Here is a 13,997-nt window from a genome sequence, read left to right as displayed (position 1 = left end):
TTTATATTTTAAAAAGTACACCTGTCAACTCAAGGTTGAGCAGGAAGGTAATCTCTTGGCCTAATCACATAAATATAATCAACCATAATATTTAAATATCATTCATTCATATATATATATATATATATATATATATAGGTGCATTCTATGGTTAGTATGAGGAAAACGTGTAATTATTTTCATGTGTTGCAATGTGATTATATATATATTCCTTTTTCACACACACATATAGTTACTTTTGTGTATTTTTTTCTAATAAAAAAATCGTAATTTTTATTAATAGTATAAAAATTATATTTTATTGACACACATATTGTGTATTCATATATAATTAGAAAGTACATGTAAAAGCAAAAAAGGACAAAAGGGAACATACAAGTTTTTTTAATGGCTAAGAACCACAGATCATATGCCAAGAAGCAATATCAAAAGAGAAAATAAAATTAAGACTAACAAATAGTGCTGATTTTTTCTTTTTGCTTTTCTTTTTTTGCTTTTCTTTTTGCTTTTCTTTTTTTGCACCTTTTTCCAACCATCAGGATTTAGTTCAATAAGAACCAAAGTCAATTCTCATCTCACTTGTAGGACTTCTTATCATAATCTGAGCTCTCAGAGACATGATATATTTTTGTGCCCCCGCTTCCATCCAATGTTAGAGAGTCCTTAGGAACCATTCCATTTTGATGAATGGTGACTATTCCTCAATGAACCATATCATATTTTTTCAGTTTGTCTCCTTATTGGGCCATATCATTCATTTCTTCTTTTTGAAGTTGGTTTTCCTTGTTATCTTCTTCTTCATCCTCAGAAGGATAATGCTCGCTGAACTACCATCCTTTTGGTCTATTAGACTGTCTCTTCTTCTTCTTAGGATTCTTCTTTGCTTGCGGACATGAATTTTGTAAATGTCTTGTTTGGAAACATACATGGAATCAGAATGCCGTGTTCTCATAATCTAGAACTTGTGAGCAATGGAAGTTATTGTGTTTCAAATTTATATGGTTTGGAAGCCCTTTACTAAGATCAATCTCAACACATATTTTGGCATATATGAAGAGACCATTTTCTGTTCTTTTCAGATCCATTTTTTTGAAATTTCCCAAAGTGTTTCCAATATCTTCAAGGATTTTATGATGCCAGAAAGGAAGGGGGAGGTTTGGGAGCCTCACCCAAATTGGCATGGTAGAAACCACCATAGTGTTGACATCAAACTCAGGGAACCATGGGGTGATGAATAACTCGACTCTACCCCAGAACCAAGGCCCTTCATTTAGAACATAATCCAAATCCTTCTGTGTTTCAAATTGGACTATGAAAAATCCCTTTGAGCAAAGGTAATTGTCATAGTTTAGAGTCCATAAGGAAAAAATCCACTAAATTAAAGCTTCAAGTTTAGGCCATAAGCCATTAAATATGTAAATAATTGCTTTAGATTGAAGAATAGAGAAAATGGAAGACACCTCAGGGAGATTTACTTCCATTGATGGAGCTTTCTCCATTTTTTCTACAATATAGAGGTTTGGAATAATTTGATTTTGATAATTCCTTTTGTGTATTGGCATGTGGTTTATAGTATTATAGCTATTTTACTTAATATAACAATTTTTTTTCCTCTGAAAAAATCACAGCTTTCATTAGATAGAAAGAAAGTTACATGGTGCATTCAGAAAGACATGGTTGATATAAAGGATAAGCCCCACAAACTAGTGAGCAAAACTGAAACCAAATGGGTGGCTGGTTATTCAGCTCATTCCAACACTGTCAAATATATATATATATATATATATATATATATATATATATATATATATATATAGATATATATATATATAATTGCCATAAAAAAACATGTAAACAACCGTGAGACATGATCATAATTGAAGCAATCAGAAATCTGCCATCAAGTTATGGCTATATTGTTGAGCTGAATTGAAAAGGTTTGATGATATTTTATGCAAAACATCATTGTTGACAACAAAATGTGCAAGTAGTCTAAAATTGTGATGCGTAAGTTTAATGTCTGTCAACATGATCCCATCATAAGTGTAGAGGCAAAAAAGGATGACAATCCTTCTGATGAAGAAGAAGCTATCCATCTGTGAAGGAGGGGTGAATAAATTCTCTAACCAGATCACCAACATGCTCAATGATCCTCCAAAGGCCCATAGCCTATTGAGCCCCAACCTTTGAAAGAGAGTCTGCCATCTCATTCTATTCCCTGTAAATATAGCTGCAAGAAATGAAATCAAATGAATGTTTTAACTGAAGAATCTCATATAGAATTGTTAGTATTGTGTAATTGCGACATCTATGAGTAGAATTGAACTACTTGATAACGTTCATCGAATCTCCAAAAATCTGAATAGATCAACATTCCTTTTCCATAGCCAAACATAAGAGCAACTTAAGGGATAGTAATTTATCATAATTGTTAGAATCTCTGCCAAGACCGATCTGAGAATGGAAGGAGGAGTGATAGTTATTTATATGAAAGACAATACCCTCTCAACAAATTCCATTTGCTAAAGAAGGTCCATCAAAGTAGGCCCAGGGGATTTCATGGTTGAGAATATTTTATTTTAATTTTAAAAGGAACAATATTAATTCCAAGTTGATCATGGAAGTAGTTATACATCTCCCCCATATTAGGGTGAAAAATGATTAGCATGGAATTGAAACATGGTATACACTTATATAGAAAAAAGTAGCATATATTCAGCTTAATTCAGATCTCTCTAAGATGTAATTTTTTTTCAAATTTTTATATTGTAATTTTTTTTTTTTAAATTTCAGCAATCCAAATTAAAATGGATATTAAATTAACCTTACAACTTAATAAATATAATTGGCAAAAATAAATTAATATTATTAATTATAAAAAAAATATAAATTCTATTAATAATTCATGGAGAACAAAGGCTAAAAGTATCTATGAATCAGATTGAGAGACAAGTAGTACAAGACAAAGACAAGAATAAGTAGAAAAATAAGAATTTATTGTTCGAACATCAAAAAAAGATGCCTAAATATGAAGAAGATGCCTAAGCATGGCTCGACTAAAAAAAATTATAGGTAAGCATGACTTTTTTTAATTACTTATTTTAAAGGGGCCACCGAATAACTAAAATAATTTTTTTTTTTTTTTTTTCAGAGGGGAAACCCCTTTGAAGAAGCTTTATATACATCATGGTACAATTATATTACAACGAAATACAATCCCTACAGATGTTGCCCACAACAACCCAACAATGCCATGCGTGTTTTGAACATAGATGGGGAGAGAAATATTGCACTGTCCCAACCACCCGGAACAACAACACGGTATAAGTAAAATAAATTTCTTTATTTTAAAAATTATTTTACCGTTATTAACTATAAAAAAAAATATAAATTCTATTAATAATTGCACGAAAAATTCTCAATATCTGAAGTGCTGCAAATGGTTGTATATTCTGACCCATCTTATAAAAGCATTTAGGAAAGTTATTTTCGTAATTGTCTTATCAACGCCGCAGGGAACGAATTTAAATTTGTATGGTGTAAAATGTTTGTCCAGGCCGTTCGTCTATCACAGGCTGCGGAATCATTTGCTTTATGGCTTAATCGTCCTTTACTTTATGTAATAATCACGTTAATTTAGGAATAAATAACTATTTACTTTATGTAATAATCATGTTAATTTCGTAATAAATGAACCTTTTTTTTTGCTAAAGATCTATTCTCTTTAGATTTTATTAGATATTTAAAATTATGCCTTTTTAAATATTTATTAATGATATGAGAGGATTTAAGTATAATTAGCAAAAATGTAATTTTGTACATTGAATTTATATATTTATAAAAATTAAATTTAACCTCAATATTAAATAATATGTTGAGTTATGTAAAGTATATTATTATAATGGTGTGGAATTTTATTGATTTGAGTTAATTTAGGATTTTAGTAATTGATTTGCTTCTTAATTATTATTATTTTAGTATTTACTAATGCAAATTATCTTGTTTAATTTTGAAAAACAAATATTTATATTATTATTAATATTTAAACATTTAATTGGACTATAATTTAAAGGCTTTATGACAATCTTTGCACGACAGAATGTCACAGATAATTTTTTTGCCATAATTTTTTGATACAATTGCAATATTTATTCCATAATTTTGAGATATTTGTGTAGTGATTTTTTATTATTAAGTTTAATAACAAAACCACCCAAAATTAAAATCCTTGAAAACTCACATAAATAACATATTTACCATACTATCCACCATAATTTAAGCAAATGTTTGTATAAAAATGAATAGGATCAAGATGTAAATAAATATAGAGTTACTACCCACAATTATTTATGTCTTTTTCAACATTAGGAGTACAAATGGAAATGTGTAGACTTAATCACTACCCACCCAAATACAAGTACAACTACAAGTACAAGTAGTTACTCCGTAGTAGGTAATTAATTTTTCCATTTCATATATCAATTTGCAATTTTGTTGAAATCATAATTTTTAACTTGAGTGGTTTGAGTTTTAGTCTTTGAATCCTTAAAAAATATATTAATATATTTATGAATTGAAAAATTAAATATTTAATTATATTACTTAATACGGATGGAATAATTGAAACCAAATTTGCATGGGGCTTAGGAAGGAAAACAAATAATCAAGCAGAAACATATGACCTCCTACAAGGTTTACATATTGCCAAAGACAAAGGAATCAAAGACATTGTTATTCTAAGAGACTCGCTAATCACAATTCATTATCTTATTAAGGATGTATGCCTAAGGATAATTCCCTTGCACAATTGTTTCAAATAATTAGAGGATTGATTAATTAATTCCATTCCGAAGAATTCTATCATATTCTTTGAATTAGTAATATGGATTTTGACTCACAAGAAAGTAAAGCTTGCTCCATGGAAGGGACCAAACTCAAAATCAACGACTCAAATGGTTTTTGCCCCATTCCATAAGGCTTCATGACTCTTGGTATTCCCCTTGGTCTATTCCTTTATTGAAATTTTATTTTGAAATTATCCCTAATTCCCCTTTCCACCCTCATTTTCCTCATCCCCTCTTTCTCCCTAATCCCCCTCCTCCTCGTTATCCCCTCCATATTTCACATTGCACCCTTTTATATTTCCTCTGCAGGCCCAGGCTCCCCGCAAGCATATACGTACCCTCAAAATTATTATATAATCCTTTATGCAACCACTTCTATGCGATGACATATATCCCTTTATCAAACTTTCTGAAGGTTCATATATATGGTTAAAGGATCAAATTTGGAATTCTCTTGCTGTGGCAACTCATGCGATATGTCGTCATGTATATGATGTTCTCTCTTTCTTGCATGCTTGCAATTACAATTTTTATTTGCTAAAGTCTTGGAATCGATCTTTGCTTAGCGCCATGATGAATTTCTTTGGTGGCTACACTAGTGAAATTAATGATAAAATGATGATATAGAGTGAAAGGACATGCGAATTGGCGATAAATTGGTCTCAGATATCGCTCGAGCTTCATTCATGAATGAGTCTGTTATGTGCATTCCCTCACCATCTTTGTGGCTCGAGAATCTGATAAAGGTTTTGTCTTTGAAATTAGTTATGGTGTCCAAGTGTGCATCCTTCATGCCACTTTGCAAAGAGTGTCGTCATAGGTTCTAGGCTTTCATCCTTAGAGTGGGGCAATTGTGGTCTCAACACTTAAGCTCATGGTTAATTTGGAGTAAGGGGCTCTTTGGCTCCCAATGCACCATGATAGCGCCTGGTCTCTCCTTTACAATCGGCTCCAGACTGTCATGGGCTCCTTGGTTTGAAGGTAATTCTAAGCTCCCTATGTCTAGTTTGGAAAATTCCAGTAACTAGAGTTTGGATGGAAACCCCACCAAAGCTGGCTCCTATCTAGTCGCTCTAGGCCCTAATTCTAGCTTCTTGGAGTCCCTTGTGGCTTGGACACTAGCTGTCTATAGATATTTTCCTTTTGTTGTCCTGCGGGAGCCTTTGGTACAAAGGAAATAATAACTTTGGTTTTAAATCCTATCAGTTGATTTTTCTTTGTATTAGGAATCTGGAAGGTTGTCTATTCAATCATCTCAGGGCATCATACAGTCAGGGTATTGCCAATATAAGTTCTGTTTATGCAATTTGGTTCTTTCCTTTAGTTTTGGTTAACTACCTTCCTTATACCATTAGATTGAGGTGGTCGAGCTTATTCTTGCATAAAGATTGTTGCATTCGATGCTTTTGCCATGATAACAACATGAACTTTGACTCTAATTCTGAACCTTCTTCAACTGCTAGCCCATGCTCCCAATGCTTGTACACTCATGAAGCCCTGCAAAGGTTGGCTACGAATTACAAGTGAAATTCTGTCAGATGTAGAACAAACAAGTCAAAAATGCTGATCAAATCTTGGCCCTCCCACATTAAATCTCAAGATTAGAAGATGAGGTGCTCAGGGTAATTATTTTGGACCTCAAGCTCAACAAAGACTCATCCACAGGTCAAGACTAGCTTTTGGACCTTGCAGACAAGTAGGACATATACCTCAACAAGCCAACGACTAAATATGATTGATCTGCATGCAATGTGTCTTTGGGTCTTTTTGGTTTTTTTGTAAGCTTTCGATAGGAAGTCTCTCTATGTAATGGGTTTACAGTTAAGGTGCCAATGGGTTAGTATCAAAGATGTAATGGGTTTATGGTTAATAGATATATGAAATTGTATCGAAATCAAGTGATATATTTCCCCACATATTTGCTGCGACCGAACACAAATTTAATATAGATATTACTCATTTTTGTTAAAAAAACAGTTGAGAGTCACTTCAATTTTGTTAGAATGCATAATTTTTAACTTGAATGCTTTAATTTGGTTGGAATGCATAATTTTTAACTTGAGTGGTTTGAGTTTTAATCTTCGAATTCTAAAAAAATTAGGTTTTAAGATTGAATCAATATTTTAATAAAATTGAAAATGAGAATACTCTTATATAGAGAGAAGTGAAATTTGCATAATATAAATAATATTAGTAAGAATTGATATAAATCCATTTTAACTAAGGATTTATTAAAGAATTAGAGGAATCAAATCTTTTAAGGCATGAAACTTTCCTTTAAATTTTGCACTAAAAAAAAAGTTTGCGTCTTGAAAGATTTGATAGATCTACACTAAAATGGATCTTATATAAAGTTATGAAAAATATATATTATAAATATTATTATCAACCAACATAGATTCATTTTAATTTTTAATTTACTATTTGTTAAGAGAGATCAACTATCTTGAAATACAAACATTTCTTCAAATTTTATATTCAATAAAAATTTGCATAATAAAAAATGTACATCTTAAAAAATGAGTAAATCTAAATTTAAATATTAATTTATTAAAATAATTATATTAATAAATATAAATATTATTGATATAAATTATAAGTTTCATTTTCAGAAACATAATTAATACACATCTCTACCTATAATTTTAATATATTTACATATTAATACACATCTATACCTATCATTTTTATATATTTATATATTGATAAATACATTATGTAGTTGATACACGCCACTAAATGCCATTTTCATTATATAAAAATAAAATAAAATAAAAAATATTTTGATTAATAAAATTAATTCGATATTCCAACCATGCCTGGGTTCCCTAATCCATTGGATACAATTTGAGTTTTGGTTCCATTGTTCCAAACAGTTGTATCTTGGTGCAATTAACAGCACCATGATGGTTATAAAGCCACGGTGCTGTCTGTGTGAGAATTCCATGGTATGCTTTCAGGATTCTGAATTTTGCGTCAGTCTGTAATCTTTGAGCTAGTCTGCAATGGAGTACTCCCAATTAAATAGTAACAGTTGTATAACTGCCCGTTCTCGTTCTTGTCACGTGGAGGACATCATCCTTCTGATCAAGACGTTCAACGAAACCAACTGCATCAACGTCGATGGCTCCCGCATCACCGTTGCCCATGTCACAGCCCTGGGCCGGAAACCCCAAGTGAAAGTGACACTTGATAATCATGGCGGGAATTGCAGAGAACGGGTTGAGAGGTGTTCGTTGTGGGTGCAAGAGAAAGCGAAAGGAGGAGCTGATATCTATGGCGTTACCACTGGATTCGGCGCCTGTTCAAGCAAGAGGACCAACCAACTGAGCGAGTTGCAAGAAGCCCTAATTCGATGTCTGCTAGCTGGAGTATTTATCGGCCCTTCTTCGTCACCGGGGGAGCTCTCCCCCATCACCACTCGATGCGCCATGTTTCTGAGAATGAGTAGCTTCACCTATGGCTGCTCTGGGATTCGATGGGAGATCATGGAAGCGCTACAGCAACTTATCAATTCTCATATCACGCCCAAATGCCCCTTGCGAGGCTCTGTAAGCGCTTCAGGTGACCTAATTCCCTTGGCCTACATAGCAGGTCTGCTAATTGGGAATTCCCAGGTCAAAGCTCGAATTGGGGTTCATGGTGAAGAACAAGAAGTGCCTGCACCAGAGGCTCTGATGAAAGCAGGCCTGCAGCCCTTCAAGCTCCAGGCCAAAGAAGGCTTGGCTCTTGTCAATGGCACTTCGTTTGCCACTGCCCTCGCTGCCACCGTCATGTATGATGCCAATGTTCTGCTCTTGCTCGTGGAAATGCTCTGTGGAATGTTCTGTGAAGTCATCTTTGGGCGGGAAGAATTCGCGCATCCATTGATCCACGAGATGAAGCCGCACCCAGGCCAGACAGAGTCCGCGGCACTTCTTGAATGGCTTCTCAGAGACAGCCCCTTCCAGGCGCTTTCAAGAGAGTATTACAGCATCAATTCTCTGAAAAAGCCCAAACAGGACCGCTATGCTCTGCGTTCGAGTCCCCAGTGGCTGGCCCCTCTGGTGCAGACCATAAGAGAAGCCACGGCCACAATTGAGACAGAGATCAACTCTGCCAACGACAATCCCATCATCGACCCTGTCAACGGCAAGGCCCTCCATGGCGCCAATTTTCAGGGCAGCGCAGTGGGATTCTACATGGATTATGTTCGTGTAGCTCTGGCTGGACTGGGGAAACTCATCTTTGCACAGTTCACAGAGCTCATGATCGAGTTCTACAGCAATGGGCTCCCGGGCAACCTTTCCCTGGGTCCTGACTTGAGCTTGGACTATGGCTTCAAGGGAATCGACATAGCCATGGCTGCTTACAGTTCGGAGCTTCAATTCCTGGCTAACCCAGTCACTACCCACGTTCACAGCGCTGAGCAGCACAACCAGGACATCAATTCTCTGGCCCTCATATCTGCCAGGAAGACTGAAGAAGCTCTGGATATCTTAAAACTTATGCTGGCATCGCACTTATACGCTCTCTGCCAGGCAATAGATCTGCGACAACTGGAACAAATTCTTCTAAATATTGTGCTAGGAATCATCTCAAGCGTTTCAGACGAATGCCATCTCCCGGAATCCATTAAAGAACAGCTTATTAACGTTGCCAGGGGTATTCCAGTGTACACATATTTAGAATCCCCCTGCAACCCTTCCCTCCCACTTGTCTCTGCCCTCAAACAAACATTTCTTGACGCCATTGTTACATTCCACGATATTCAAATTGTAGAGCAGATAACAGAGTTCGAATCCCACCTCAAGCAGCGCCTTGAAGTGGAGATAACAGCAATCGTGCTTTCATACGAGGAGCGCATCAACAGTCACATGCTGGAAGGCTCCTGTTGCAGAACGTTAATCCATGGCTCTAAATTCTTTCCTCTGTATGCATTTATCCGGGAGGAACTCAACGCGATAATGATGACTCCGAGGACAGACCACACGCCCCAAGAGGGCACCCAGAAGGTATTTGATGCAATGGTTGATGGCCGAATCACTGCACCTCTGCTTCAGTGCCTCAACGGATTCATAAATTGATTGATATCATCAAATTTATGAAGCCTGCACTCAGAAATTTACAGTGTTCTCCAGCATCTGTAGACATGTCTACATATACACACGTCTTATTGAAAAGTAGATATTTTTAGATATAGATATAACTTTCTGTGTATAACTTTGATATTTTTTAATCGATGATTTAATAAGATTAAAAATGGTTTATGAACTATTTAATGGTTTATTAAACATAAAATATATATATATTTTTAATATAATTCTGATGTTTTTTAGTTGATGATTTTATAACATTCAAAATGGTTTATGAAATATTTACTAATTTTATTAATTTTTTTTCTGTGATTTATATTGTAAATAGTGATGCGATTAGGATAATTATATTATTAATTAATTATAGAAATATTCATATATTTCATATTTTCAAATTATAAAAATTAATATAATGTTTTATATTGATATGAATGTAATGTTTTACGCACAACCTTTAAAGATGCACATATATTCCTTTGATTGTAGTTTAAATTGAAACAGGAATTGCATCAAACAAATGATTGAATGTAAAATTACATGCATTTTATTGATTGTAGTTTAAATTGAAACCGGAATTGCATCAAACAAATGATTGAATGTAAAATTACATGCATTTTAGTGAATATGTAATGGCTTGTAAAATTACATGCATTTTAGTGAATATGTAATGGCTTAAACTTCAAAAATAATGATACAAACATTATATATAAAAATCCATATCCATTAGTCAAATCCATATGAAAATTTCATTAGTAATTGCATAATCCACGTGTGATTTTACTTTAGAGTTGTAAAAATAAACTCACTTACAAGGTAGCTAAACATAAACCGATGTGATCCAAACTTTGATCGAGTTGACCACAATCTAAGTGTGGTTGATGATTCTCCCAATGAAGAAAACTTAGTCCTTAAACCCTCAATCAACTACCTACGCGAGTTTCTAAATATTTTCATCAATTTCCAAAGAAAAAGATGTCCCATTTTCTTTTCCTCCTTCTTTAAGTAAAAATCCTTTATCTATCAAAGCAAAGAAACTCAATGCATAAGTTCCACCTGTCATCATGCAAATTTTTTAAAACCTTTTCTTGATTTAACTTTTCCATAAATTTCTTTATTTTTTTTACACTTTTATTTTATTAATAAAGTAGCTGATTGATTAAAACTTCCAATTATTTTTTTTTGTAAGCTGAGGTGGTACTCTTTCTATTACTGGATAGAAAATAAAACATTACATAGTATCAAAAACATTGTAAACTCGCCCACATGGGGAAATCGAGTATTTAAGCCATCTATAGTTTTTAATGGCCGACCAAAAATAAAAGGCCCAAAGTCTGATAATCCTAGCAAGATAAACAAGACAGTCTTGAGATCCTCTGATTCTACTAGTGTGCAAGAAATAAACTTCTCTATCTAAAACATGCAAAAAACTATAATTGGTAAGACTATGAGCTTTCCTGAACATATCTTTTTTCAAACATCATCCATTGCAGGTTGCTGATTTGCTCCTCTATCTGTACCCTGGTGAACTCCCTTCAGCAGCTGTTGTATTTCATCTAATTTCTCCTCTTGCCTCTCCAGAGCAATGCGAATGAAACTCATTTCTCTGCGCATATCAGGGCCTCCCTGCGCCATCTCCACCATCTCCGAAGCAACTTGCTCTAAAGCCTTTGCCAATAGCCTTTTCATAACCCAGTAAATATGCAGAGATTGTTTAAATAGGGACATTCTTCCCCTGGTATGGCCTGGATCATGCAGCAGGAATTCCCAGTCCTCCATCTCTTCATCAGATTGGTCTTGGATAGACTCCTCCTCTAGGTATTGCATGATTCTTCTAACCTCAGGATTGGTGTTCTGCTGGTAAGCCCTCTCTGCCCGACGAATTCTCTGATTCACCGTCCTCCTTGTTTTTTTGGCTGGTTCCGCGTCCTGCCTGGAGTTCTCGCCTTCCTCATGCGTCTTCCTGCTCTGTCCCCGACCCCTTTTACTACCCGAATCCATACCGCTGCCAAGACCCCTGTCTCTTCTTCTCATGCCGTAACGCCTAACCTTCGCCGCCTGTGGAGCAGGGTGGTCACCCTTCATCTTCTGATGCTCCTCGTCTGCTAATCCGTCCTGAGAGTAAGACCTCTTGTTCCCCTCGCCTCGGGGCGCCTCCTCCTCGGACTCGTCCTCAATCTCCAAAATCTCAGTTGGGTGCTCCTCGTTCATAATTTCCTTGCCTTTCCGACTCTTGTTCCTGTCAGTTGCATTATGTTGCTCCTCTGTCGTCCTGGTTTTCAGCCGGGTTTCCATGTTACCACCGGTTCTGCCGCAGGGAATACTCTGGTGCCAAGTAAACTCTATCCTGTATTGCTGTCTCTCAGCGGTGCTGTCCGCTCCTCGCCAAATTGGGAAACAACTAAATAACTGCTTTTCCTTCCTCGTTTGGATATATATCGGATCTCTGCCCTCAGCGTACGCCTCTGAATCCAATTTGCCTTGCCGCCGATTACTTTCCGGGATGATGTCTCCTTTGGCCATCATTCTTTGATTAATTTCAGCTGTCGGGAGATCTGACATGCCTCTCCACCCTCCTCTCCGATCGCGAGCATTTATTGTTTCACATTGGGGATGATCTTGTGCCGTTCTCCACGCACGCCGCCAATGTACTACTCTGTACCCTGTCATCATAACGCCCCTCTGCCCAGACTGACCTATATTCATTAAGCAGGATCTCCATGCCCTCTCATCCATCCAGCTCATTGATCCCCGCACTCTCGCTCGTAGCTTGATCATGGTCTTCATTTATGATTTTTGCCAGGTCCGCCCACTCCCTGCAACCGCGCACCGCTTTCCATTGGTTGTCTACCGTGCTGCCACGACCTTTGCATCCCCAATTCGCCATGAAATCGGCCGCGCGATTCCCTTTCCTTCTGACGTGAGTGATGAGTTTGTATTCGATCCTTTTCAATAGATCCGCTATCTCCTGGACAATTCCAGCCGTTCGCCAGCTGTTTGTAATCTTTTCCCAGTCTCTTCCATTGCTGAGCTTCTTCAGCATTTCAACCGCGATCTGGGAATCCCCAACAATTTCTAAATTGGTGTATCCATTTCTTAAAGCAATTCGCAACCCCTGGTGAATTGCCCAAAATTCAGCCTCATTATTCGTCATTTCTCCACCCCAATCGGCGTAAATCCACCTTACCTACTTATGACTGTCCCGAAAAATGCCTCCAAAACCAGCTTCGCCAGGGTTCCCTTTCGATGCACCGTCGAAGTTTAATTTGATGAAGTTTTCTCTGGGATAACTAAATTTATCAGAGCTTTGGGTCCGCGCATTATGTCTGGGGTTCTGCTTGTGGTGAACCATCTCAAATTTTAGGTTTAGATTGTTCAAGATTCCCTCCTCAAACTGATTTGCCTTCCAATCCTCCGCGTCCCATTTCTCGACCAGGATTGTTTCCCTCATTAGTTTGACCGCTCGTCCCCAAATTATTTCCGGATCCTTTAATTTATTCTGGAACACCCTGCGATTCCTCTCTTTCCATATCATCCATAGCACGAACCCTGAGATGAGATTCCATGCTCTGCTGACAACTTTACATTGAAATTTCTCTTTATTCCATTGGAAAACAATTTCGTTAAGATCTCTGGGGCCTATCTCGGATTTGCCGAATATTCTTCTTGTGTCCATCCAAAGCTTCTTTGCGAACGAGCAGTTAATCAGTAGGTGATTTCTGGTCTCCACTTCAGTGTTACAGAGACAGCATCTCGACGGGCCACTAAAGCCCTTTTTTTGAATTCTGTCCCAAGTTAAAATCTTATTCTTAGTTGCAAGCCATATGAAAAGGGATACTTTCGGCCACCAGTTGTTTCCCCATATAATCTTCCAATCTAGATTCTCCTCAGCTATGGCTTGCGTATCTGTTAAGTAGTATGCCTCTTTGGTGGTGAAAGATCCTTTCATGGATTTCCCCCACCTAAGGAGATCCTTTCCAGTGCGGGCTCTAATTTTCCTGGAATCCACCTCTTTCATGTAAGCTTCTTGTTGATCTTGACTTAGCTCCCTGTCCCACTAGGTCGGTTCGATCCATTTTCT

General features: G+C 36.4%; 1 pseudogene; it reads left to right on the top strand.

Moving 5' to 3' along the window:
• Positions 1–7,698: 7,698 nt before the first annotated feature.
• On the top strand, positions 7,699–9,959 carry LOC149223810 (phenylalanine aminomutase (L-beta-phenylalanine forming) pseudogene; annotated as a pseudogene).
• The last annotated feature ends 4,038 nt before the right edge of the window (positions 9,960–13,997 follow it).

This window comes from Pinus tabuliformis, chromosome Q (assembly GCF_031772625.1).
Source record: "Pinus tabuliformis cultivar Carrire ecotype Pingquan chromosome Q, CPIR1, whole genome shotgun sequence".
Classification (NCBI taxonomy): domain Eukaryota; kingdom Viridiplantae; phylum Streptophyta; class Pinopsida; order Pinales; family Pinaceae; genus Pinus; species Pinus tabuliformis.
The sequence above is the reverse complement of the archived record's forward strand: the minus strand, read 5'-3'. Positions and strand labels throughout refer to the sequence as shown.